The following is a 25371-nucleotide window of genomic DNA, read 5'->3' on the forward strand; positions in this document are numbered from 1 at the left end:
ATTTAAAGCGGCACAACATCAGCTGTGACCCAAACGATATTAGTAAAGGCAAAATGACTTTACCACAATATAAGTTTTGCATATAAGCACTGTTTTGCCTTTTAATATTAGCTTGAATTTATTAAGAAATACTTTCAAATTCACAGCAAATTCTAAGCACTATTATACTATAGTATAATAGTGGTTGACAGAGGCTATTCTTATTCAGAAAAACTTAAATCTTGGCCCTGAGCTCAAAATATCTCAATTAAACTTCACTACCAATGAGCCTTCAAATTTCTGTGTGGTAGAACAAGTCAAGGTATTTATCATCTATTTCCGATAAAAATTCATGGAACTGATGATTAAGTCCACAAGAGTCAAGTTCAGTGTTAACAGTACTCATTCAATAACACATAATTCAAATATTTTCCTGAAAATATCGATATATAATACAACAAATTTCACAGGCTTTAAATCTCTTACATTTCTGCACGCTTTATAGAGTTGTCCAGCTAAGCCTCTTGCTGCTCCACACATATTTTTACTGTCATCCGTTGTAACACATCTTAATAGATTCCATTTCTGATTGTAATGAATTAATGTTTTTTCGACTTCTTTAAAAATATTCTCCCCTATAGTTATTACATGCATAAAAGCTACTCCTCCAGCCACTTCAAATTCGGCATTGACTTCTCAAGTTTTTTTAAAACTCCCTGTTGGCCAGGCACGGTGGCTCACACCTGTAATCCCAGCACTTTGGGAGGCTGAGGCGGGTGGATCATCTGAGGTCAGGAGTTTGAGACCAGCCTGACCAATATAGTGAAACCCCATCTCTACTAAAAATTCAAAAATTAGCTGGGTGTGGTGGTGCGTGCCTGTAGTCCCAGATACTCGGAGGCTGAGGCAGAAGAATCGCTTGAAGCCAGGAGGTGGAGGTTGCAGTGAGCCGAGATTGTGCCACTGCACTCTAGCCTGGACAACAGAGAAAGATTCCGTCTCAAAAACAAAAAACAAAAAACAAGAAACCTCAAGAAAATTAGCCAGGTGTGGTGGTATGCACCTGTAGTCGCAGCTACTCAGGAGGCTAAGACAGGAGAATCACTTGAACCTACGAGGCAAAGATTTGTCCCATAACTCTTCAACCAGCTATCCTCAATGCAAGGCTAATATTCTTAAACAAGTTTATTTTTTCTGGGTACATTTATTCAGCCATTGTAATCAAACATCATGTAATTAACTTACCATTTATAAACAGATTTCTTTCTTGGTTAACAAATGAACTACTTGATAATTTACTTTAGTTATGGATTCTTTGTCATTTTTAATTTTTGTGAAGAAATTCTGCCATGATCCCTGCAATATTGATGCATATCATTCTCTTTTAGAAGAGCTATAATGTCATTGCACAATAAACACGTTTTGTCATGTGACGTGATAGCAAAATAATTCACCCCATTATGCCTTCAAAATAGACATTCAAAGTCTAATTTTACCTTGTTTTTTTAACATGAAAGAGATGTACTCATAATTTTTTTAAAGTTAGAGTGTGGCAATATATGTAGCACTCAAAATCCTGTTGTTTTTTAACTGTGTAACTGCAATTCTCATTGTGCCAAGTAGCAGTTTAAGGCAATGAGAATGCTACATCCAGCCCCTGGCACAATTCCTCACTTTTGCCAGTGCAGCACAAAATCACCCATGGAAAAAAGTAAACAAATTAGCAGGGCTGTGTCCCCATAAAAGCTTATTTACGGATAATACAATTTGACTTTCATATCACTTCATGTGCTACAAAATATTCTTTTGATTGTTCAACTATTTAAAAATGTAAAAACGGCCGGGCGCGGTGGCTCAAGCCTGTAATCCCAGCACTTTGGGAGGCCGAGATGGGCGGATCACGAGGTCAGGAGATCAAGACCATCCTGGCTAACACGGTGAAACCCCGTCTCTACTAAAAATACAAAAAAAACTAGCCGGGCGAGGTGGCGGGCGCCTGTAGTCCCAGCTACTCGGGAGGCTGAGGCAGGAGAATGGCGTAAAAAACCCGGGAGGCAGAGCTTGCAGTGAGCTGAGATCTGGCCACTGCACTCCAGTCCGGGCGACAGAGCGAGACTCCGCCTCAAAAAAAAAAAAATAAATAAATAAATAAAAATAAAAATAAAAATGTAAAAACTATTCTTAACTCATGGGCCATACAGAAACAGGTGGCAGGCCAGATTTGGTACACAGGCTATTGTTAGCCAATCCCTGCTATAATACCTTTAATTTTTTTTTTTTTTTTTTTGAGACAGAGTCTCATTCTGTTGCCCAGGCCAGAGTGCAGTGGTACGATCTCCGCTCACTGCAACCTCCACCTCCTAGGTTCAAGCAATTCTCTTGCCTCAGCCTCCCGAGTAGCTGGGATTACAGGTGCATGCCACCACACCCAGTTAATTTTTGTATTTTCAGTAGAGACAGTGTTTTGCCATGTTGGCCAGGCTGGTCTTGAACTCCTGACCCCAGGTGATCCGCTTACCTCAGCCTCCCAAAATGCTGGGATTACAGGTGTGAGCTGCTGTGCCCGGCCACATTTAACTTAATTTTAAGTTCATATTAATTTAATTATTTGTATAGGTAATACTTGCACATGCTCTAAACTTAATTTCTTAGAGAAGGGTGGTTGGCATAAAATTTCCCTTCTGCATCAGCCACCAGCTACCCCGTTCCTCTCCCTGGAGGCATCCCGTGTTGCCAGTTTCTCACGTAATCTTCCAGAGACACTCTGTGAACATCTAAGCAATTACATACAGATATATATTTTTTTCCTCTTTGTGTTTACATAAAAGGCAACACACTCTGCTTCAGACTCACTACATGGCTATAATCAAAGATAGCAATGTTGGCAAGGATATGGAGAAACTGAAAGCTCTGCAGATTGCTGGAAGGAATGTAAAATACTGCAGCCGCTTACCATATCAGCCAGCACTTCTCCCCCAGGCGTATACCCAGGAGAAAGGAAAACACAAATTCACCCAAAAACTTGTACTCCGGTGTTCATGTTATTCATAACAGCCCAAAATGGAAACAAGCCAAATGTCTATCCACTGGTTAACAGATAAACTCTGTTAAAAATATATACAATAGAATACTATTCAGCCATAAAGATGACATACTGATACATGCCACAACACACTAAGCCTTGAAAGCACCATGCTAAACGAAAGAAGCTGGACACCAAAGTCAATGCGTTGTATGATTTCATGTATATGAAATGCCTAGAAGAGGCAAATTCATAGAGACAGAAAACAGATTGCTGGAGGAGGAAAGAATGGGAAGTGACAGCTAATGAGAACAGCATTTTTTTTTTTTTTTTTTGGAGTGATAAGAATGTTCTGGAACTGGATAATGGTGATGGTTGTACAACCTTGTGAATTTACTACACCACTGAATTGTGTACTTAAAAAATGTATTATATAATATGGGAATTACTTCTCAATAAAATTAGTAGCATATTATACATATGCCTTGCCTTTTTCCCTTATCATCATCTAGAGACCAATTAAAAGGGGATGAGACATGCAAAAGCAATATGAAATACAGTGGTGGCTTCTGTGAGCACTGGCCAAATTCAAAATGATAGTAACCCAAATCTAAAAATACTTGCCTCAAAAAAGAGAATATTGACTGGGCAAGGTGGCTCACCCCTGTAATCCCAGCACTTTGGGAGGCCAATGCTGGCGGATCACTTGAGGTCAGGAGTTTGAGACCAGCCTGGCCAACATGGTGAAACCCCGTCTCTACTAAAAATACAAAATTTAGCTGAGTGTGGTGGCAGGTGCCTGTAATCCCAGCTACTTGGGAGGCTGATGCTGCAGAATCACTTGAACCTGGGAGGCAGAGGTTGCCCGAGATTGCGGCACTGCACTTCAGCCTGGGCAACAGAGTGCAACTGTGTATCCAAAAATAAAAAAGAAAAAGAAAAAGAAAAAGGGAATATTCAAGTCTTTCTACAACTAAGTTTTAAAAAACTCTGTAACTGGTTATCAGTAGGCTGAAAACCGAACCCATCCGAGGCTGAACCTGCAGCTTGTGTATTAACACAGTTGAATTCACAGCCTATAGTACTTTTTTTTTGAGACAGAGTCTCGCTCTGTCACCCAGGCTGGAGTGCAGTGGCGCAATCTTGGCTCACTGCAACCTCTGCTGCTTGGGTTCACGTGATTCTCCTGTCTCAGCCTCCTGAGTAGTTGGGATTACAGACGTCCGCCACCACGCCTGGCTAATTTTTGTATTTTTAGTAGAGATGGGGTTTCACCATCTTGGTCAGGCTGGTCTCATGATCCAACCGCCTCAGCCTCCCAAAGTGCTGGGATTACAGGCAGGCATAGGCTACCACACCCGGCCTACAGTACTTTTAATGAAAAGTGAGGGCAATGGTTGAGAAAGAAAGAAAGCCTGACAAGATGGAACTGGAATAAAAATATCCAGAAATATTCTGAGACTCCCCCGGCCCTACCACTGTGCAATACTCCCACTGTGCCTCTCCTCCCTTAGGAAGAGTCCTCGCCCTTTGAGGGAAAATAACCACACTCTCATGCCCTGCTACTACACATTTTTACTTGGCTGGTAACCAGAACTGAAATTCAACAAGGCCTGGGAGTGAAATGCATTATTATGGAAGGAGAATGAAGAATTACTTCTTGAAGGAAGAGCATGGCTGCACCAACGTGTATAGTCATACTGTAAATAAAAACAAAAACAAAGATACGTGTAGTCATCATGAGAAGGGACTTAGGGTCCCTGGGCACAGAGGCTGGAGTTTGTTTCTCAGCTGGAATGAAGTTATTGATTTAGGTGCATTCTTTCAGGGGGCGTGGGCAGCTGCTTTAGCAGTTTGCAGCTTTGGCTAATGTTCTGAATGCTGCTCTGTGCAAAATGACATGGCAAAGCCAGAGACACTTTGGCATAAGACAGAGAAAGAATTCAAAGACTTCAGGAGATAGGAATGCTGCCCTGGAACTGCAGTGGGTTTCCCCCTTACCGGCTCCTCCCGCCTCCATGTGGCTTCCATCAGGGCTGGAAGGCTCTCCACTCACCGTGGCCTTGAGAAACGGATTGGCGAGGAAGATGGCAGTCTTTCAAATGGGCTTCATTAGCTGTTCTCCTGGCCTGGGGATGTTGGTGGTATGGGCTGGAATTGCCTTACTGATCTCAGCAGGGATGAGAGGAGCAGGCGTTGGCTTGGTCCACGTGGCCACAGTTACCTGCCAGACGCCAAGTAGATCAGGTGATCATAATAGGCAATAAGGCAAGCGTGCTTATTAGGTTTCACAACATGGTTGGTGTAAGGCCCAGAGATCTTTAGTTGTGGTTAATTAGTGGGTTCCCAGGAATTAAAGTGACAGTTGCTCCATCCTTTTGTACGCAACCATAAAATAAAAACAGAATAAAATAGACCAGGCTAGGTGGCTCACGCCTGTAATCCCAACACTTTGGGAAGCTGAGGCGGGCGGATCACCTGAGGTCAGGAGTTCGAGACCAACGTGATCAACATGGTGAAACCCCCGTCTTTACTAAAAATACAAAAATTAGCCGGGCGTGGTGGTGGGCGCCTGTAGTCCCAGTTACTCAGGAGGCTGAGGCAGAAGAATTGCTTGAACTTGGGAGGCAGAGGTTGCAGTGAGCTGAGATCATGCCACTGCACTCCAGCTTGGGCGACAAAGTGAGACTCCGTCTCAAAAAAAAAAAAAAAAAAGAATAAAATAAGTCCAGGTCTAATGAAAATCAAGACACAAGGAAGTCAAGAACTGGTATAAACTGGTATCTAATTCTGTATGCTGGGTCACTTCATCGATCTAGAGTCTCTCGTCTAGAGACTGGAGACTGTAAGTAATATGGTCTAGGTAGGCTTGAGACCCACATGATCACCAAGGCAACCTGGAGGGCTTCTTCCAAAGAGAAATGTGCCCTGGGAGAAAAAACATACCAAAACCTTTGGTCTACTGGATACTGGATCCAATCTAATTAATGCTAATTATTGAGATCCTAGGAACCTTGACATCACCATGGTCTGCCCTTTGGAGGGAGGTCTATGTGGATCCAGAGATGGAGTTGGGATTGAGTCCACCAATAGCAAGCCCATCCCAAGGATCTTTTCTGTCCAGATGTCGATAGTTAGATGGATCTCCTCAGAATCAGGCATCATCACCGACTGGCTTGTTAAGCCCTGGAGTAAATGCCACCATGGTGGGCAGGGCCAAAAACGAGACACTGGAACTTCCTCTTTCCTCCAAAATAGCAATCAAAAGCATTGTTACCTCTAAAAAATGTTTTAAGTACACATTTCAGGGGTTGTAGTATATTGTAGACAGTCCCAAACATCAAACACTTGGAAAGTTGGAAAGGGTGTGCTTGGTGACCCCCATGGCATCCCCACTGAATCTGCAATTCAGCCGCTGCACAGGGTGTCAGTTGAATTAGCCTTAGCTTAATCAGGTGGTTCTCCAACTGTCGATCCCAACCCAACTCCCATTTTCTTCTCACTGGGCAAAATCAATACAGTGCCTGGAAACTGGTGTGCAATTTTTTTTTTTTTTGAGGCGGAGTCTCTGTCACCCAGGCTGGAGTAATATTGCGTGACCCCAGCTCACTGCAACCTCCGCGTCCCAGGTTCAAATGATTCTCCTGCCCCAGCCTCATGAGTAGCTGGAATTACAGGCATGCACCACCACGCCTGGCTAATTTTTGTATTTTTAGTACAGACAGGGTTTCACCATGTTGGCCGGGCTGGTCTCGAACTCCTGACCTCAAGTGGTCTGCCTACCTTGGCCTCCCAAAGTGCTGGGATTACAAGCAAGAGCCACCGCGCTTAGCCTGGTATGCACTTTTTTTTTTTTTTTTGAGACAGAGTCTCGTCCTGTTGCCCTGCCTGGAATGCAGTTGCGCGATCCTGGCTCACTGCAACCTCTGCCTCCCAAGTTCAAGTGATCCTCAGCCTCCTGAGTAGCTGGGACTACAGGCATGTGCCACTACACCCAGCTAATTTTTGTATTTTTAGTAAAGATGGGGTTTTGCCATGTTGGCCAGTCTGGTCTTGAACTCCTGGACTTAAGTGACCTTTCCACCTCAGCCTCCCAAAACGCTGGGATTACAGGCATAAGCCACTGTGCCTGACCCTGGTATACACTTTTGATTGAGCAAAAGCATTTTTCTCCATCATGAAAGAGAAAATACCAGGCGATGTTCCCTTTTACTCCTTTACAGAGTCTTCCTCAGAGTCCTCTCTCCTTTTAGAACACAAATTGTTCCCAGTGAAATGGAACATTGCACATAACAGCTAATTGGTCTATTACATTGAAAGCAACATGTTGACAGACCAGGAAAAATAGAGGAACAGCTACCTTGAAGATATATATATATATATTATGTATATGGAATATATAATCATATATCTCATGTATATGGATATATATTATATGGATATATAATATATGGTTGGTGCAAAAGTAATTGCAGTTTTTGCATTGTTGAAATTTGTTGTTTGATATTGGAATACATTCTTTTTTTTTTAAACAACATAATGGGTTTATACTTAATATAGTACTTATCAGGATGTTACTTAACGTAAAGTTTTTTTCTTAATGTTAAATCTCTTTTCCATGTCAATGTCTATAGTTTTTTTAACATTAATTTTTTTTCTGCATTTCAGTGTTAGATACACTGAATACATTTTTCTAAATGTTTTTTCTCCAGAGAAAAAATTTCCCTTTTTGACTGACTCTCTGATATCTAAATACAATATTAACTTGGGAGACAACAAAACAAAAATCTAATAAAAAGACGGAGAAAACTCCCCAACGATTCAGGAGTCAGTGATTATAACCGAACAGTGGTGATTTCCTAAGATTCTGGGCAAGAACTTCCTTCTTCCTATTTCACATTCTTTGACAATTTTAAAACTATGAAATATTACTTATGTAAATTTCAGCCATCCGACTTCTTTGACCTCCTTTCTAACTAGCAAATACAAATTATAGGCTCCATTTTTCTGTGCATTATTTGTTGTAAAGAAAACATTTGTTTTTTCAATTTATATATGTATGTCTGTTCCCATTTCAGACATACTCCCTTATTTACTGAAAATGTAAAACTCCCTTATTTACTGATTCTTGGAAACTTTCAGACACCAAAGCTAAGGTTTAGCCTCCATAGCACAAAGGTTTTCAGGGTGAGGTTTGATTCAGTAGGCTTTTCAAAGTCACATCTGTCCATTTCTTTTTCGTGCATATACCCCCAAGCAGCACAAATGCCTGTAATGCTGAGAACCACACCTAACAAGAGGGCGATTGCATCATCAGCTTCTGCTGCTTCGACAACAGGCAGCACCAAAAGCAGTGACATGAGGACTAAGGACGACTGTGTTGAAACTGAGGTCATGATGTTGGAATCTTGAGGGCTGAAGGTTCTAAAGAAATGGTATATATAGAATTCTATCTGACTTGAAATTTTCCCTTCCTGGAGCTCCGGATGCTGACATGAAGAAGTTCCACGTGACACTACCTTCCAGGAAGCAGCCACTACAGGACTGGAATACATTCTTAAATTTGATTATGTCATACATCATCTTAATGAGCATTTCTCTCTTTATTTATTTTTGCTAATGACTTATTACTTGCTGTTTATTTTTTATTTATTTTAGACTATGGAAATGATGTTAGACAAAAAGCAAATTCAAGCAATATTCTTATTCGAGTTCAAAATGGATTGTAAAGCAGTGGAGACAACTCACAACATCAATAATGCAGTTGGCCCAGGAACTGCTAATGAACATACTGTGCAGTGGGAGTTCAAGAACTTTTGCAAAAGAGAGGAGAGCCTTGAAGATGAGGGGTGTAGTGGCCAGTCGTCGGAAGTTGACAACGACCAACTGAGAGCAATCATGGAAGCTGGTCCTCTTACAACTATACCAGAAGGTGCTGAAGAACTCAACGTCCACCATTCTATGGTCGTTCGGCATTTGATACAAACTGGAAAGATGAAAAAGCTTGATAAGTGGGTGCCTCACGAGCTGAGCAAAAATCACAAACATCATTTTGAAGTGTCATCTTCTCTTATTCTACACAACAACAATGAACCATTTCTCCATCGGATTGTGATGTGTCACAAAAAGTGGATTTTATACGACAACCAGTGATGACCAGCTTGGTGGTTGGACTGAGAAGAAGCTCCAAAGCGCTTCCCAAAGCCAAACTTGCACCAAAAAAAGGTTATGGTCACTATTTGGTGGCGTGCTGACGGTCTGATCCACTACAGCTTTCTGAATCCCAGCAAAACCATCACATCTGAGACTTATGGTAAGCAAATCGATGAGATGCACCAAAAACTGCAATGCCTGCAGCTGGCACTGGTCAACAGAAAGGACCCAATTCTTCTCCAGGACAATGCCGACCGTAGGTCCCTCAACCAACACTTCAAAAGTTGAATAAATTGGGCTACGAAGTTTTGTCTCATCTGCCATATTCACCTGACCTCTCGCCAACCAACTACTGCTTCTTCAACCATCTTGACAACTTTTTCCAGAGAAAACGCTTCCACAACCAGCAGGATGCAGAAAATACTTTCCAAGAGTTTGTCAAATCCCGAAGCACAGATTTTTACATTACAGGAATAAACAAACTTATTTCTCATTGGTAAAAATGTGTTGATTGTAATGGTTCCTATTTTGATTAATAAAGATGTGCTTGAGTCTAGTTATAATTTTAAGATCACAGTCCAAAACGTAATTACTATTGCACCAACCAGAATATATGGAATATATAACATAATATATAATACAGTCAAAATATACTATATAAAAATATTGTATATATTTTTTATATATTAGCTATGTATTTCATATATATATACTCCATATATAATATAGATCATATATATTCCACATATTATATATAATACTCTATATATATTTCATTCATCATGTATATTTCATATATAGTATATTTAGGCAGGGTCTCGCTCTGTTGCCCAGGGTGGAATGCAGTGGCACAATCATTGCAGCCTCTACCTCCCAGGCACAAGCAATCCTCTCACCTCAGCCTCCTGAGTAGCTGGGACTACAGGTACGCACCATCACACTTGGCTAATTAAAAAATTTTTTGTCCAGACAGGATCTCACTATGTTGCCCAGGAGTAAAACTCCTGGACTTAAGCAGTCCTCTTGTCTCAGCCTCCCAAAGCGCTGAGATTATAGGCTTGAGCCATCACACCCGACAGAGGATACTTTTTCTGGCTGTTCTGCACCACAGCCTCCTTGGATGGGTAGGAGTGCGTTCATTTGTCATCTAGCACATAGGCTCCTGAAACAGGAGGAATAATGTTCAAACATGATCAAAAGGAGTATGCATCTCACACAGAGAAGCTGGGCTTGGAGCTGTTTTAACTGAATGTGACTGAACATGGTCTTAATTTGTAAAAGAAAGCAGGTTTTGAGTTATTTAAAAGATGCATATGGGAAAAATGTTCAACTTTGTACACGTTGGGATTATGAACATGTGTCTGTGCACAGGTATAGGTGTGCATGAGCCCTTGAAAGTCAAAGCACAGGCCAGGAACAGTGGCTCACACCTGCAATCCCAGCACTTCGGAAGGCCAAGCCTGGTGGATAGCTTGAGTCCAGGAGTTTGCCTAAGTCAGGGATTTTGAGACCAGCCTGGGCGACATGGGGAAACTCCGTCTCCATAAAATAAATAAATAACTTTTTAAAGTTAAAATTAAAAATTAAAAAAAAAAGAAAGTCAAAGGGTGGACTGCAGTGAGCATTTTATTGTTTTTGTCTGGCCAGCAGCCCAAATGCCTTTGGAGAAAAGTTACCCTCAACTCCAGTTGTGCAATACCAAAGAAGGCGCCAATCAGATCACCTTGCACGTGTGGCCACAGGACTGGGCAAACAATCCAGGCTGATAACAGGTTTTGTTTGTTTGTTTGTTTGTTTTTTGTTGTTGTTTTGTTTGTTTTTGAGACATAGTCTTGCTCTGTCACCCAGGCTGGAGTGCAGTGGTGCAATCTTGGCTCACTGCACCCTCTGCCTCCTCTGCCTCCTGGGTTTAAGCAATTCTCCTGCCTCAGCCTCTCAAGTAGCTGGGATTACAGGCATGTGCCACTATGCCCAGCTAATTTTTGTATTTTCAGTAGAGATGGGGTTTCACCATGTTGGCCTGGTTGGTTTAGAACTCCTGACCTCAGGTGATCCACCTGCCTCAGCCTCCCATAAGCATTGGGATTATAGGCGTGAACCACCGCGCCCAGCCTGATAATAGGTTTTTATAGGTAGAAACATTTTAAATGACAAGACATAGAATACCTAACAAAAATGTCTTATGAATGAAAGAAACATAAGTGGCATTTATAAAACACTCCTCACAACAAAAACAGAACACACACTTTTTTTTTGTAATGCTTGTAGTACATATGCCAGGTTAGTTTACATTCTAGGAAATACAGCAAACCTCAACAATTCTTAAAGAATTGCAATTAAATAGAGTATGTTATCTGAACGCAAAGGAACTAAAAACTAACAACCAATAACAAAAAGATGTCTGGATTATCCTGAAATATTTGGAAATTAACAAACTTCAAATAACCCATGAGTCAAAGTCAAAAGGTCAATTAAAAATATTTTGCATTGAATTAAAATGAACAAACAACTTATCCAAAATTATAGGATACAATTAAAGCAGTGCTTAGAGGAAAACTGATAGCATTAAATATATATGTATGTATATATGCTATCAAATCAATGACCTAAGCTACCACCTTAAGAAACTATAAAAAGAAGAGTAAACTAAACCCAAAGCAAGTAGAAATAAGCAAATAATAAAGACAAAAGCAGAAACTCATGAACATGTAAACAAAAATAATAAAGAAAATCAAACATAAAACTGGTTCCTCAGAAAGAGGAACAAAATTTATAAGCCCCTAGCCCGACTGATCAATAAAAAGAAGAAAACAGATTACTAATGTCAAGAATGAAAAATATTACATTATAGATCTTAGACATTAAAAGGATAAAGGAATATTTAATACAATATTATGCCTATAAATTTGATAAATTAGATGAAATGGGCAAATTCCTTAGAAAACACAAACTCCCTAAACTCACTAAAGAGAAAATAAATAACTTACATATTCCTGTATATATCAAAGAAATTGAATTTGTCATTTAAAATATTTCACTAGCCTGGCTAACATGGTGAAACCCCATCTCTACTAAAAATACAAAAATTAGCTGGGCATGGTGGCGGGGGCCTGTAATCTCAGCTACTTGGCAGGCTGAGGCAGGAGAATCGTTTGAACCTGAGATGCAGATGCTGTAGTGAGCGGAGATCACACTACTGCACTCCAGCCTCGGCGACAGGGCAAGATTCCGTCTCAAAAAAAAAAAATTTTTCAACAATAATACTCCAAGCCTAGATGGCTTCAGTGGTGAATTCCACTAAACATTTAGGGAAGAAATAATACAATTTCCCACAGATTCTTCCAGAAAATTGAAAAGAAGAAATGCTTCCCAACTCATCTTATGAGGCCGTTACACAAATACCCAAACCAGAAATCAACACTACAAGAAAAAAAATCCTTTAGACCATTATCCCTCATAAACATAGATAACAAAAATCTTCAACAAAATGTTGGCAAACTGTGTTCAGCAATATATAAAAAGAATAATGCATCATGACAAAGTGGGGGAGTTATCCTGGAAATGCAAAATTGGTTCAACATTTAAGAATAAATGAATGTAATTTAATTGACTCAAGAAGAAAAATGATATGAACTTCTCAATAGGAGAAAAAAGATAATTGAACAAAATTCAGCATCAATTCATTATAAAAACTCTCCAAAATTAGACACAGAAGAGAACTTTCACAATCAAACAAAGGGCAATTACACAAAACCTACAACTAATGTCGTGCTTCATGATTAAAGAATGAACTTTCTCCTAAAATCAAGAACAATGTAATGATGTTCACTCTCACCATTTGTATTTAACATCATACTGAAGGCCCTAGCCAGTGGAATAAAGCAAGAACAAGAAAATAGGCCGGGCGCGGTGGCTCAAGCCTGTAATCCCAGCACTTTGGGAGGCGAGTCGGGTGGATCACGAGGTCAGGAGATCGAGACCATCCTGGCTAACACGGTGAAACCCCGTCTCTACTAAAAATACAAAAAACTAGCCGGGCGAGGTGGTGGGCGCCTGTAGTCCCAGCTGCTCGGGAGGCTGAGTCAGGAGAATGGCGTGAACCCGGGAGGCGGAGCTTGCAGTGAGCCGAGATCCGGCCACAGCACTCCAGCCTGGGCGACAGAGCGAGACTCCGTCTCAAAAAAAAAAAAAAAAAAAAAAAGAACAAGAAAATAGATTGGTGATAAAGAAATAAAACTCTTGATTCAAAGGTGACATGATTGTCTATGTAGAAAATACAAAAGATTCTATTTTAAAATCTCCCAGAACCAGTAAAGGCATTTAGCAAGGTCACAGTATGTAAGGTCAGTTCAATTAATTGCATGTCTATAGACTAGCAATAAATAATTACAAAATGAAAACATTTTAAGTAGCATTTACAAGAACACTGAAAATAATGCAATATGTAGGCTAAAATCTAACAAAATATACGCAAGATCAGCATACTGAGAAGTACCAAACACTGATGAAAGAAATAAAATAGGATCTAAATAAACGGTGAGATAATCTGTATTTTTGAATTGTCAGATTCAATATTATTAAGATATAAATTCTATCAAAATAACCTATAAGTTCAGTGCAATCCAAAACAAAATCCTAGAATTTTGTAGAAGTAAACAACCTGATTTTAAAATTTGTATGTAAAGGCAAAGGAATTAGAAGGGCCAAAACAATAGAACAAAGTTGAAGGACTCAAAATACCTGATGATTTCAAGAGTTACTTCAAAGTCACAATAATCAATACAGTTTGTTATTGCTGAAAGGATGGATACATAGATCAATGTATACATAGATTAATGGAATAGAATAGAATCCAAAGAAAGATCCACACCTATATGGCCAATTGATTTTTGACAAAGAGATGAAGGCAATTCAATGGAGAAATGATCATCTTTTCGACAAATGATGCTGGAATAATTGGATATTGATATGAAAAAAAATAGGAAAGTTGACCCAGGTGTCATACCATACTCAAAAATCAACTCAAAATGAATCATTGGTGTAAACATGAAACCCCAAACTACAAAACTTCTAGGAGAAAACGTATGTCACTATGGGTTAGGCAAAGATTTCTAAGACAACATCAAAATACAATCCATAAAAGAAAAATATGATAAATTGGACTTCATTAAAATTTTGAACCTCTGCTCTTTGAAAGTTACTGCGAACGAAAATGAAAAAAGAAACCATAGACTTGGAGAAAATATTTGCAAAGTGTGTATATGGTAAAAGACTTATATCCAGAATATATAAAGATCTCTCAAATTCAATATCACAAATTATCAGGGAAACGAAAATTAAAACCACATTGAGATACCACTTTACTTCTGCAAGAACAGCCATAATTAAAAAAAAAAAAAAAAAAGATGTGGAAGTGGTGAAAAGGGAACACTTTTACACTGCTGGTGGAAATGCCATCCAGTACAACCACTATGGAAAACAGTATGGACATTCCTTAAAGAACTAAAAGTAGAACTACCATTTGACCCAGCAATCTCACTACTGGGTATCTACCCAGAGGAAAAGAAGTCATTATATGAAAAAGACAGGGCTGGGCATGGTGACTCATGCCTGTAATCCCAGCACTTTGGGAGGCCGAGGCAGGTGGATCATTTGAGGTCAGGAGTTCAAGACCAGCCTAGCCAACATTGCAAAACCCAGTCTCTACTAAAAATACAAAAATTAGCTGGGCGTGGTGGTGGGCACCTGTAATCCCTGCTACTCAGAAGGCTGAGGCAGGAGAATCGCTGGAACCCAGGAGGCGGAGGTTGCAGTGAGCCAGGATCACACCACTACACTCCAGCCTAGGTGACAGAACAGGACTCTGTCTCAAAAAGAAAAAAAAAGAAAAAGACACTTGCACAGGCATGTTTATAACAGCACAATTCATAGTTGCAAAAATATAGAACCAGTCAAAATGCCCATCAACTAACAAGTGGATAAGGAGGATGTGATACACACACACACACACTCACACCATGGAATACTACTTAGTCATAAAAAGGAACGAAATAATGGCATTCACAGCAACCTGGATGGAATTGGAGACCATTATTCTAAGTGAGGTAATTCAGGAATGGAAAACCAAATATCGTATGTTCTCACTTATAAGTGGGAGCTAAGCTATGAGAACACAAAGGCATAAGAATGATACAATGGATGTCAGGGACTGCGGGGGAGGGTGGGAGGGCGTGAGGGATAAGAGACTACACATTGCGTACAGTGTATACTGCCCAGGTGATGGGTACACCAAAATCTTAGAAATCACCACTAAAGAACTTATCCATATAACCAAAAACCACCTGTTCCCCAAAAACTATTGAAATAAAATAAAAAAATGAAAACAAACAAGCAAAGACCTCAATAGAAAAATGGGCAAAATGTTTGAACAAACATTTGAATTAAAAAAAAAAAAAAAACAGCAAATATGCACACAAAATGATGCTCCATGGCTCAGTCTTGTTACTCTGTACAAAAAAAGAAAAAAAAAATAAAGACAGATGCTCAATGGCATTAGTCATTAGGGAATCGCAAATTATAGCCACAGTGTGATACAGCTATTGCAAAGACAAAATTAAAAAACAAAAACATCGAGAAAAACCTGGCGATACCAAAGGTGTGACAAGGATGCAGGGCATCTGGAACTCTCATTTGCTGCTGGTGGGGATGCACAATGATACATCCACTTGAAAAAACATTTTGGGGCCAGTGCAGTGGCTCACACCAGTATAGTCCTAGCACTCTGGGGCGCTGAGGCAGGAGGATCACTTGAGTCCAGGAGTTCAAGACCAGCCTGGACAACATAGTACAACATAGTGAGACCCTGTCTCTATTTTTAAAAAATTGTTTTAACCAACAAACATTTTGACAGTTCCTATAAAGTTAAACCTGTATTTTCCATATGACCCAAAAAACCCAATTCTAGATATTCAAGAGGAACGAAATTCAATTCAAGAGAAATGAAAGCTTATGTTCACACATCAGTGTTTATGGTAGGTTTATTCATAATTACAAAAAACTAGAAACAACCTAAATGTCCTTCAACTGGTGAATGAATAAACAAACTATGATACATCCATATGGTGGAATTATACTCAACGATAACTAGAAATAAACTTCTGATATACTCAACATGTATGATGTTGAGTGAATGAAGGCAGATTAAAAATTCTACATACCATAAAATTTCATTCATAGGACTAGAAAAGGCAAAATTACAGGGACAGAGACAGGATCAATGTTTGCCAAAACCTGGGGCACAGGGAAATCAGTTAACTACAGAGCAGCATGAAGAAATTTTTTCAGGTGATGGAAATATTCTATATTGTAATCTTGGTGGAGCTTACATGACTGTATTCATTTGTCAAAACTCATGGAACTATAACCCTAAAAAGTTGAATTTTTCTGTATACGAATTATACCTCAATTTTAAAAAATAAAATAAAGGAAGCTCAGAGCAACCAAATCGTTGATGAGGATAACATGCCTTTATAGAATTATTCCAGTTAATAAATGAAGAAGAAAGTATACAATAAGAACATAAGGGAAACTATATTCTGGTTATCTACTGCTATGTAGCAAACTACCCCCTCCCAAAACGGAATGGCTCAAAGCGATAACTGTTTTATTCTATTTCACAAGTTCGTGGCTCCTGAATTAGGGCAAAGCTCAGATGGACAATTCTTTTGCCCCACTGGACGCTGACTGGGGTCACTCAGTGGTATCTGACTAACAGTTGGTCTCGTCTGGGGAGTACAAGAGGCTTTGCTCATATACCTGGCATCTTAGCTGGGACAGGTGGATGGCTAGGCTCAAATGGCCCTCTGCCTCTTCACATAATATTAGGTCTTTCTACCCCTGCTGTCTCACCAGCATAGTAGTTAGAGTCTTACATGATGGCCTGAGGCCTCAGGGATGACTATTCCAGTAACAGGAAGAAGAAGCCACAGGTATCTCAAAGCCTGAGCCCAGATCCTGACCCAGCATCTCTTCTACCACATTCTACTGGTCACAGCAGACTCAAACTCAGGCAGGAGGACACAGTCCTCACCTCCAGATGAGAAGAGTGTCAGATTCAGAGTGGCCATCTTGAATCTGCCAGAAACCCCTAATGAATTACTAGATCTAGACAATCATTATCAATGGCTGCTAACATCAAAAAAAGGAGAAAAGACAGAAAATTAGATGTTAAGGGGTCAGGCACGGTGGCTCACGCCTATAATCCCAGCACTTTGGGAGGCTTAGGTGTGCAGATCACTTGAGCTCAGGAGTTCGAGACCAGCCTGGGCAACATGGCAAAACCCCATCCCTACTGAAAATACAAAAATTAGCCAGGTGTGATGGTGCATGCGTGTCATCTCAGCTACTCAGGACGTTGAGGCAGGAGAACTGCTTGAACACGGGAGGCAGAGGTTGCAGCAAACCGAGGTCATGCCACTATACTTCAGCCTGAGCAACAGAGCAAAATCTGTCTTAAAAAAAAAAAAAAAAGATGTTACACAACTCCTACTGGAACCACACAACACTACATAGGAAATAGTTTAGCCTTAAAAAATTAAATCTATTAGCCAGGCATGGTGGTATGTGCCTTTAGTTCCAGCTACTCAGTGGGAGGTTGAGGTGGGAAGATCACGTGAGCCCAAAAGATGGAGGTTACAGTGAGCTATGGTAGTGCCACTGCACTCCAGCCTGGGCGACAAAGAGAGATCCTGTCTTAAAAAGAAACAAAAAACTTGAATCTGACCGAGTTTCTAGATCAACATACTGATTTCACGGAAATACAAGGGACAAAGGAACATGTTAAAACACACCATGGGAGTTAACACAAACACACATACGTATGCATGTTTGTATGCATGTACGTGTATACGTCTACACATTATTTTATAGACAGTCATGTGGTGCTTAACGATGGGGATGTATACTGAGAAATGTATCATTAGGCAATTTCATCATTGTGCAAACATCCTAGAGTGTACTTACGCAACCTTAGATGCTATAGCCTACTACATACCTAGGCTGCAAACCTGTAGGGTGTGTTACTGTAATGAACACTGTGGGCACAATGGTAAGTATCTGTGTATCTAAACATAGAAAAGATACAGTAAAAATATAGTATAAATGATTATAAAAAATAGTACCCCTGTGTAGGGTACTTAGCATGAATGGAGGTTGCTCTGGCTGAGTCAGTGAGAGGGTGGTGAGTGAATGTGAAGGTCTAGGACATCACTGTTCACTACTGTAGACTTATCAACACTGTACACATAGGCTACACTACATTCATTTTTTTTTTTTTTTTTTTGTTGAGACGGAGTCTTGCTCTGTCGCCCAGGCTGGAGTGCAGTGGCCGGATCTCAGCTCACTGCAAGCTCCGCCTCCCGGGTTTACGCCATTCTCCTGCCTCAGCCTCCCGAGTAGCTGGGACTACAGGCGCCCGCCACCTCGCCCGGCTAGTTTTTTGTATTTTTAGTAGAGACGGGGTTTCACTGTGTTCGCCAGGATGGTCTCGATCTCCTGACCTCGTGATCCGCCCGTCTCGGCCTCCCAAAGTGCTGGGATTACACTACATTCATTTTATAACATTTCTTTCTTCAGCAATAAATTAACCTTAGCATACTGTAACATTTTTGCTTTATAAACTTTAAAATTTTTTTAACTTTTTTTTTTTTTTTTTTTTTTTAAAGCTAGAGTCTTGCTTTGTCATCTAGGCTAAGGTGCAGTGGTGTGATCTTGGCTCACTGCAACCTCTGCCTCTCAGGTTCGAGCAATTCTCCTGCCTCAGCCTCCTGAGTAGCTGGGATTACAGGTGCCCGCCACCACGCCTGGATAATTTTTTGTATTTTTAGTAAAGACGGACCTTCACCAGGTTGACCAGGCTGGTCTTGAACTCCTGACCTCAGGTGGTCCGCCCTCCTCAGCTTCACAAAGTGTTGAGATTACAGGCGTGAGTCACCACGCCGGGACTTTTGCTTAACTTTGTGACTCTTTTGTAATAACACTTAGCTTAAAACACAAACACATTGTACAGCCATACAAAATATTTCTTTCTTTACATCTTTATTCTATAAACGTTCTTCTCTTTTAAATTTTTTTTTAACTTCTTAAACTTTTTTTAAAAAATCAAGACACACTTAAAAATAAAGTAAAAACTAAGACACAAACATACACATTAGTCTAGGCCTACACAGGGTCAGAATCAGGAAAGTCACTATTTTCCACCTCCATGTCTTGTCTCACTGGACGGTCTTTAGGGTCAATAACAGGTAGGGACCTGGCATCTCCTATGATAACAATACCTTCTTCCGGAATATCTTGAGAAGAAACTGCCTGGGGCTGTTTTGCAGTTAACGTTGCTTTTTTTAATCAATAGAAGGAGTATGCTCTAAAATAATGATAAAAAATATAGTATAGGCCAGTATGGTGGCTCATGCCAGTAATCCCAGCACTTTGGGAGGCTGAGGTGGGTAGATTACCTGAAGTCAGGAGTTTGAGACCAGCCTGGCTAACTTGATGAAACCTCATCTCTACTAAAAATACACACACATACACACACACACACACACACAAAAGTAGCTGAGCATGGTGGCAGGCACCTGTAATCCCAGCTACTCAGGAGGCTGAGGCAGGAGAATTGCTCGAACCCGGAAGGCAGAGGTTGCAGTGAGGTGAGATGATGCCACTGCACTCCAGCCTCAACAACAAGAGCGAAACTCCATCTCAAATAAATAAATAAATAAAACTTTTAAAAAGCATTGTATAGTAAATGCATAAACCAGCAACATTGCTTTTCATTATGATTGAGTATTATATATTGTATATGCTATAGTTTGATATGAATGGTGGTACAGTAGGTTTGTTTATGCCAGCATCACCACAAATACATGAGGAAAGCCTTATGCTACAACTCTTTGACAGCCACGAGGTCACTAGGCAAAAGGAATTTTTTAGCTTCATTATAATCTTATGGATTGTCATCTATGCAGCCCACCCATGACCAAAATGTCATGTGGCACATGACTGTAGTGTGTATATATATTTCTTTTCTAATTATATGTGTGTGAGTTCAGATACTGAAAGAGCTCCATATCAATGAGCAGGCCCAGTGGTCATATCTTAGTTTCTAAATGCTGTTCGCTCCCAAACGAATCAGGGCTCCTACAGCATATGCAAGATACGATAATGATAATAAACAACAATGTTCCTGCTTTTATGATTATACCAGAGTGCTGGTTCAGGGAGCCTGCAGCACTTTCTTGTACCAGAAAGTAAGGAAGTTCCAAAGAAGATGGAGACATTTAGATGACACAGAAACTGGCTTCAAAGTCTTCCCACTTGGGATAATTTCAACATAAAAAAAATGGATAATTATAAAAATAATAATATGAGGCTGGGCACAGTGGCTCACGCTTGTAATCCCAGCACTTTGGGAGGCCAAGGCGGGTGGATCACCTGAGGTCAGGAGTTCAAGATCACCCTGGCAAACATGGTGAAACTCCATCTCTACTAAAAATAAAAAATTTAGCCAGGTGTGGTGGTGTGTGCCTGTAGTCCCAGCTAATTGGGAGGCTGAAGCAGGAGAATTGCTTGAACCTGGGAGGCCTAGGTTGCAGTGAGCTGAGATTGCACTGCTGTACTCCAGCCTGGGCAACAGAGCAAGACTCCGTTTCAATAATAACAATAATAATAATAATAATAACTCCTCACTGGTATAAACAGACAAGGGAGAAGGGAGATCTTCCTGACAATAGAAAGCCAATGACGACATATAGAAGATATGATGAAATTAGAAAATTATCTTATGGCCCTTGTAATAATTAATTGAGGGAAGACGTATTGATGCATGCTAAAACCAGTGAATGAGGCCAGGACAGAGGAGCAAACCCTCACATATGTAACAAAAGTAAAAACTGGACAAAACAACATCAAAAAACCCCCACTATTTAAAGACACTGAAAATGTCCAAAACCAGGCAGAAACTGGAGGAGAGTTTCATATAAAACACAACTGGAAGTGGCAAAAACTATGTATTTTGTAGCTTTCTGACCTGAGCTTATTCCCCAATCCCCACAGCTACTAGCTATGGAAATCTGTGGTGAAGCCACAGCCTTCGTGTTTCAAGGAATTATCAATCAGAGTTCAAGCAGAGAAAAGCAGCTGGGATTTTTTAAAATTAATTAATTATTACTATTTTTTTTGAGACTGAATCTTGCTGTCTCCCAGGCCGGAGTACGGCATGATCCTGGCTCACTGCAACCTCCGTCTCCGGGGTTCAAGCAATTCTCCTGTCTCAGTCTCGCGAGTAGCTGGGATTACAGGTGCATGTCACCATGCCTGGCTAATTTTTGTATTTTTAGTAGAGACAAGTTTTTTACCATATTGGTCAGGCTGGTCTCGAACTCCTGACCTCAGGAGATCCACCCACCTTGGCCTCCTGAAGTGCTGGGATTACAGGCATGAGCCACCGCGCCCAGCCCGCAGCTGGGAATTTTAACAGGAAATACTGCTATTGAAAGACTCACAGAAGGAGCGAGACAAATTCTGAATGTAAACTTTGCCCGATTCCCTGACTGGAAAATAAGCCACACAGGGGAAACCTCAGGGTCCTGGTGAAAAAGGAGGCAGAGACCAAGGAGAAATCTCCTGAAGGATAAGCTATGCAGGAGGTGAGATCTGTGAGTCTGCTTTCTGTTTCTTGTTCCTTCTGAGTCCATTCCCCAACCATACACAGACGAAATGAACAAGCACTAAAATCTTACAGGCACGCAATTATCTTAAGACAGACCCGAAAGCCCTCAGAGCAGCTGGAAATTGGGCAGGAACCTGCACAAACAAGAAGCCACAGAGATGCTGAGTTTCATCTTGGCTGATTACCAAGTTAAGCAGGGACAAGGGAGACCCCCACGGCCCAGGCTGAAAAAGCAGCAGTGAGAAACTTGAACAGGACAGAGGTATCAGGTGCTGAACACTACAGGGGAAAAAAAAACTTGGTAGTTTGGATCCAGGCAAGTTAATGCCTATTAGAACAAGACAATGACCCTCAGAAAAACACAACAAAATCCAGAGTTCATATTGTATTATTTGCAATGTCCAATTTTCAACCCAAAATTATCAAACATGCCCCCTCAAAACCCCCAAAACAAAACAGAACAACCAAAAAATACCCAGAAAACAAGACAGTCAATAAAAACTGAATCTGATTGAACTCAGGTGTTGGATTTAGCAGACAAAGGCTTCCAAGAAGACAGAAAGATGTTCAAATAGTTAAAGGAAAATATGGTATAAATGAATAAGCTGATATAAACATCACAATAGAGAAATGGAAGCTATTTGGGGGGACATTCTAGAGCTCTGAAGTATAATAAATGAAATTAAAATTTTACTAGATGGGCTCAAAAACATATTTGAGATGGCAGAAGAAAGATCAATGGAAATTACCAATCCAAAGGACGTAAACATTGAAGAAACATGGGAAATGTAGCACTGAGTTGATATTTGATGATATTAAGAAATTATTCTTGGCCAGGTGCAGTGACTCACGCTTGTAATCTCTGTACTTTGGGAGACTGAGGTGGGAGAATCACTTGAGGTCAGGAGTTCAAGACCAGCCTGGCCAACTTGATAGAACCCCATCTCTACTAAAAATACAAAAATTGGCCGGGCGCGGTGGCTCACGCCTGTAATCCCAGCACTTTGGGAGGCCAAGGTGGGTGGATCACAAGGTCAGGAGACCGAGACCATCCTGGCTAACTTGGTGAAACCCCGTCTCTACTAAAAACACAAAAAATCAGCCGGGCATGGTAGCGGGCACCTGTAGTCCCAGCTACTCGGGAGGCTGAGGCAGGAGAATGGCGTGAACCCGGGAGGCGGAGCTTGCAGTGAGCCGAGATAGCGCCACTGCACTCCAGCCTGGGTGACAGAGCGAGACTCCATCTCAAAAAAAAAAAAAAAATCCAAAAATTAGCTGGGTGTGGTGGTGGGCACCTGTAATCCCAGCTACGCAGGAGGCTAAGGCACGAAAATTGCTTGAACCCAGAAGGTGGAGGTTGCAGCAAACTGAGATCGTGCCACTGCACTTCAACCTGGGTGACAGAGTGAGACTCCATCTCAGAAAACAAAAAGAAATTATTCTTTTAGGTATCATAATATCATAGTTGATATAATATGTACCATGGTTAATATATATTATATGTAATATCTCATGGTGTGTGTTTTAAATATTTGACACATTTTAAGATGAAGACCTTTGATAGAAATTTGCTTCAAAATAATTATGTAGGGAGGGTTAGTAAGTACTAAATCAAATGGAGATGGCATAGATTAGCTGAATTGATAATTATTGAAGCTTTATTATTGTTACTAACTTTCTACATGTTTGAAATTTCCCACAATAAAAAATTAAACAAAATTAGCTCAAAATCAAAAATGTCCAGAAGTAGACTTCAGGCAAGTTTGATACGGCAATTTAATAACATCATCAAGAACCTGCCCACCTCACTTGCCTCCCCTCCTCTCCTGCTCTGCTCTTCCCCTCCCTGTCGCTCTCTCCTCTTTTTCTGCAGTATTGATATCACCTTCTGGCTCCATGTAATGTACCCCCAGCAGTTCTAAAATCCCCTTTCAGTTTGGCAAAACGTACAGTTCACCAGGTGCAGTGGTTCACACCTGTAATCCCAGCACTCTGGGAGGCTGAGGCGGGTGAATTGCTTGAGCTCAGGAGGTCAAGAACAGCCTGAGCAACAAGGCAAGGCCCTATCTCTACCAAAAAAAAAAAAAAAAAATTACCTGGTGTGGTGGTGCACAATTGTGGTCCCAGCTACTGGGGAGACTGAGGGTGCAGTGAGCTGAATTTATGCCACTGCCCTCCAGCCTGGGTGACAGAGCAAGACCCTGTCTGAAAAGAAAAAAAAAAAAAGACTGTGCCAGTTTACCAAGGTAACAACCCTATGCCACTCTTCCCCAGGAAAGAGAGTGCCCTGTTGGCTTTCACAGAAGAAAAAGGAAACTTCCCCTTTTCAGGAGGCCCCAGCGTAATTCTCCTGTCAGGCCCCGATTGGGCTGCACACCCATCCTGAACCAGTCACTCCATTCCTGTTGATGGGATACACTGAGGAGGGGGAGTGAGTTTCTAAAGGAAATGGGAGGCTATAGAAGGAGGGGAAATGGATCCTGGACAGCAACCCACAAGTAACCCTAAAAACTTCCCCCATGGCCAGATACATTGGTTCAGAGAGAACATCTGACCCTTGCTGCCACAATCAAATTCCTTCCTCACCATGCTGGAGTTAGAGAATAATCAGCCCTACCTTTGTGTCACAGACATGGGAGTATGTGGACTGCCTGAAGCCATCTTCCCTGGTGTGTAGACAAAGTCCGCCTGCCATTAGAGAAGAGGATGCCAGCTAAGAGCAAGAAACTGAAGTAATACAGACAGGACGAGGCAGGTTCCTAATTTCTTGTTTGAGTTTCTGGACCTATGCATGCATGAATCTGGGTCAGCCAACATACTTCCCAGATACATTAGCCAATATTTGGTTTTCTACTTTTTTTGTTTGTTTGTTTTTGAGATGGAGTCTCACTCTGTCACCTGGGCTGGAGTGTAGTGGCGCCATCTTGGCTCACTGCCACCTCTGCCCTCCTGGGTTCATGTGATTCGCCTGCCTCAGCCTCCCCAGTAGCTGGGATTACAGGCGCACACCACCACACCCGGCTAATTTTTTGTATTTGTAGTAGAGACGAGGTTTCACTATGTTGACCAGACCGGTCTTGAACACCTGACCTCATAATCCACCCACCTTGGCCTCCCAAAGTGCTGGCATTATAGGTGTGGGCCACCGCGCCTGGCCAGTTTTCTACTTCTTATAGCTCAAAGAGCCTGAATGAATACGTATGCACTGTGCAGTACAAGTGTGCCTGTTTTAGGTCAGGTTCTTCCTAAAGCAAACCCTGAGACAACAATTCACGTGCAAATAATTATTTACTCCCAGGAGAAGTTGATTAGTGAAGCGAGGTGTCATATCTTGCAAAATCCCATTTCATCATGATCCTCTATGTATCTCTAGAGCATAAATTACACTTCAGAGTTGGTCCTACGTTGAGGTTGGTTTTCATACTCCTGCACGTGTCAGTCATTGGCTAAGAACTCTGCCCCAAGGACACAGAAACTTTCCAGCGTCTCTGCC

At 41.0% G+C, this 25371-nt stretch overlaps 1 long non-coding RNA gene and 1 pseudogene across 1 annotated transcript in view; both read right to left on the reverse strand.

Moving 5' to 3' along the window:
• Positions 1–5063: 5063 nt before the first annotated feature.
• LOC117069003 overlaps positions 5064–25371 on the reverse strand; it is a 32071-nt gene continuing 11763 nt past the window's right edge. The window contains exons 2-3 of the long non-coding RNA XR_004431338.1: positions 24496–24566; positions 5064–5225 (exon numbers count right to left, since the gene is read on the reverse strand). This is a non-coding gene — a long non-coding RNA (uncharacterized LOC117069003). The remainder of the gene's footprint in view (positions 5226–24495; positions 24567–25371) is intronic.
• LOC117069002 lies at positions 7951–8543 on the reverse strand (annotated as a pseudogene).

Source organism: Trachypithecus francoisi, unplaced genomic scaffold, assembly GCF_009764315.1.
Source record: "Trachypithecus francoisi isolate TF-2019V2 unplaced genomic scaffold, Tfra_2.0 Lachesis_group21, whole genome shotgun sequence".
NCBI lineage: Eukaryota > Metazoa > Chordata > Mammalia > Primates > Cercopithecidae > Trachypithecus > Trachypithecus francoisi.